Source organism: Adiantum capillus-veneris, chromosome 5, assembly GCF_014529385.1.
Source record: "Adiantum capillus-veneris isolate H3 chromosome 5, ASM1452938v2, whole genome shotgun sequence".
Classification (NCBI taxonomy): Eukaryota; Viridiplantae; Streptophyta; class Polypodiopsida; order Polypodiales; family Pteridaceae; genus Adiantum; species Adiantum capillus-veneris.
In genome coordinates this window covers 154560673-154564509 of record NC_140935.1, presented here as the reverse complement: position 1 = coordinate 154564509, position 3837 = coordinate 154560673, and the positions used below count along the sequence as shown (strand labels likewise).

The window sequence follows — 3837 nt, the reverse complement described above, 5'->3', positions numbered from 1 at the left end:
ATTTTTATTATTCAATGTTTATAATAGCTCATATAGTCACAACATTATAATTCTTATATAAAGACAGGGGTATTTTCATTCAAAATACCATCATCCTATGATGGGGATTATATTACTTACTTTATGTGAGTTGCAGATAGGACATTTTCCAAGAATTTCACTCGCAGATGGCATACCTTATTGGTTTATATAGAAAGTGAGTCGCTCTTGTTTCATACGCAGCTCTAGCCATATGTTGTGGACATTAGAATTGTCTGAAAAGCATTCCCAAGTTGTTTTTTGCATCATTGAAATCAAAGCTTTAAGTAGCATGGTTGATTTTTTGCACAAAAGAAAAACACATATCTATCAATGTGCACTTGACCATCCATCTCTCTATATGGACACAAAAAGTCTTTTGACTTTCCATTTTCATGGGTCTTTTCATTTCCTAACTAACCCTTCACTTATGCACTATGCGCTTAAGATGTTTTGAAAAGCTTTTCATATTTAAGAGATTGGGGAGACATAAATGGTTCCTTTCTTATCAAACATGTCGCTTCAAAATTTTGAGATGATCTAGCCAAGTCCAAAAGAAGGCTAGTTATTTAATACGGTCTTTTTGAGGGCGCAACAAAAAACAACAAAATGATAAGATTTACAGAGCTTTCATCACCATCCATTCCATTCACCATTGAAATTCAAGGTTTAAAAGCGTCGTTCAGCTAAGAACCGTAAGGGAGAGGCACATGGCTCACCTTTCAAATTACCATTCATGTTACCAAAGAAAGTTGCCAATGCTAGTCCCCCGAGCCAACCACTCCTCAGGAGCCCAAAGCACCAACCCCCATAGAACCCACTGTCAAGTCCCCCGTGCCAAGCCCAAAGGAGCCCAAGTCACCACCACCCCCTCCTAAACTGACTTCGTCCGTCCTGAACACAAAACAAAAAGGGTCTCTAAGGATGCAGAATCCTCTCAGGCAAAAAGAAAAGTGGAGTTTCATGATTGATTACTCCACAAAAGTTATGTACAATTTTGTTCATTTTGTCCATATGAACATACACCCTTTGGTAATTCATAGTTTTGTACTTCAAAGTTTAATACCAACTATTCTATTCTTAGTTGTGTATCATGGTGTCATTTAAATTTAAAACAACATACATAATGATCACAATAAGGTAGAAAATAGAGGGAAAGTGAAAAAGATATACGTTTGAAAAAAGTAAGTGATTTGTCATTAATGGCTTTGTTTTTAGAGCCTTCGAATAGAGATTTTGTATCTTTTGACAACAATTTTGTGAAATATAGAATAGAATAAAAGATCAGGCTTCACTACTTTGGGCCGCAAATTTAATGAGTTTACTCGCCGAAAGCACTTAAATATAGCAGTGTCGGCCTTGTGATCAAGATATTTAGCCGTTCTCTACCACAATAGGACCGTCAAAACCCAAAATAGAGGAGACAAGAGTGCCATACTTTTGTATAGGTGTCGAATGACTATTGGACTATTCCTTAATCTTTATATTAACAAAAGCCCTTTTCTAGCCATTTTTGACACTAATGAAGCCATTTTTGACACTAATGAAATAACATATATATTTATATGCTGTCATGCTTGCCTTAATATTCTTTTTTTGGGTTACAATGGGCGTAGTCAACCACTAGCTTTGCATTTTGTATCGCTTCAAAATTTTGAGTTGATCTAGCCAAGCCCAAAATAATGCTAGTCATTTAATACAAATAAAGGGCATGACAAAAAATAAAGGGCAGATTGCTAACATCTCCCCTAAGACCTAGAGTGCCCATGAAAGAGAGCTACAGCTCGTCTTTTGGGTCGTCTTGGACGGGTGATGATGCCTCAGGTACTGCAATGGCGTCCTTGACGATGTTGGCGTCAATGAAAGCCAAGATGGCGTCCTTGGTGGGCGCTCCCTCGAACTTGACCACGTCGCCGGAGGCAGCAACGCGCAGATACATGGTGGGATAGCCCTCGACTTCAAAGCGCTTGTCCACAACGTCGTTTGCTGTGTCGTCCAGCTTGGCGATGACCACGTCCGGGTGTGTGACCTGCATCTCCTCTGCAAGCTCCTCCAAGATGGGGGCCAGACGCTTGCAGTGCCCACACCACGGCGCGTAAAACTCCAGCAGCACGTTCTTCTCTGCCTGCAGCACCATCGCTTCCATGGTGTCTCTCACCACCACCTTCACCGGCCGTTCGTTGCTCTCTGGGACAGGCTCCGACTTCACGAACTCTGCCACCTCTCCCTGAAAGTATCCCTGCAGCCATGCCGCCATGGAAGCTTCATCCGCCTGCTCCAACATGTACTTCGTCTTCTCATCGCTGTCCCGGAAAATGACGACTGCCGGGATCTTCTCCTTCCGGACCCCAAAGTAATCCATGGCTCCTTCGCCTTCTACAGTGTCGGCTATGATGAACCTCAGCCCCTTGCCTTGGTTCTCCTTTGCCAGTTGCTGGTAGGCCTCCTTCATTCCCTCCAGCTTATCCTCCTGAGAGGCGTCTGCAAAAAGGAAAACCTGGGCGTCCTGAGGGTAGTCCGACAAGATCTTGGTGATGTACTCGATCTGCACAGGGTCCTTGTAATTGAGCCAGACGACGTGTGGAATACTGACGCTCTCGAGGAGCTTCTTCATGGCATCGGCCTGGCCGAGCAGCAGCTCGTCGACGCTATTTTGAAAAACGTGGATGCCCTCGTCGAAGTTCTTGTAAACGCGGACGGACGGTTTGCTGTTTTCGATATTGGCGATGCAGGCGGGGATGGCAGGCAGAAAGCCAGCATCGACAGTGTACTTGAACTCATAGTCGGATTGGAGCTCTGCGGCGATGGAGATGAAGCTTTGAACGAGCTCATCAGAAGAGTCAAGGCCGGGGAAGACGCCCACAACAAGGAAATCGGCGTCTTTCACAACCTTGGCGCCCTCTTCGGAGGCGGTTATTTGAGGGCAAGGGGGTTTGGCCTGCTTCTTGAGGTAGGAAACGATGCCATCGGCGAGGAGGGGCCCCTTGTAGGGGCGCTCTGTGGAGCCTTGGTTGAGGAAGATGGAGAGATGGGGGATGCTCTGCAAGTTGTGTTGCAGGGCGAGGTCGCGGTTGGCATGGACGTCGATCTTGGCGAGGACGATGGGGGACTGGTGAGAGCGAAGGAGGGCGGCGGCTTTCTCGTATTCGGGGGCAAACTGTATGCAGTGGGCGCACCAGGGCGAATAGAACTCCACCACAATGAAGGCGTGCTGGGCTACCACCTCTGTGAAATTGGAGGCATCCAGCACAATCACGTAATTATCCGCTGCACTGCCTTCGTCCACAATATTGGGCTTGTCGACGACCTCGGCCTGAACTGCCCTAATTGGCAGCCGGTTGCATGAGAACGCCATCACTACGCAGAGCGCCAATGTAAGGAGCAACCCATTTTGTACCCGGCGGCCCATTCTTCTAATTTCTAATAAATAATTCCTCCTGAACTCGATCTTCCTCCGCCTGTGACTCTTACGTATTGACACGTACGTAGTGTCAAACTTAAAAGTCGGCAAGACCGCCATTCTCGTATTCACGTGAAGTGATCATTTTTCTAAACAAATAGAAACTAGTCTTGCTTGGTTGGCCTTTTCATAGTAGTTATCGTGTGGATTGGTGCGAATGTGTGAGTAGTGGTCACTGTAATTAACGCGTAAGTGGGTACTAAGGGTAATGTCTTCACTTAAGTTTGTGTGGAAAAATAATTGCCTTTGAGGAGCTACGAAAAAAACAAAATATGAGTTAAAACTTTTCGCACTGCCAAAAATTGTTAACAATATTAAGAACATAGGATATGTGGGTGCTATACGGAAGTATGGTGAAG

At 45.1% G+C, this 3837-nt stretch overlaps 1 pseudogene; it reads right to left on the bottom strand.

Annotated features, from left to right (window-relative positions):
• Window positions 1-1328: 1328 nt before the first annotated feature.
• On the bottom strand, window positions 1329-3394 carry LOC147458343 (protein disulfide-isomerase pseudogene; annotated as a pseudogene).
• Between the last annotated feature and the right edge of the window lie 443 nt (window positions 3395-3837).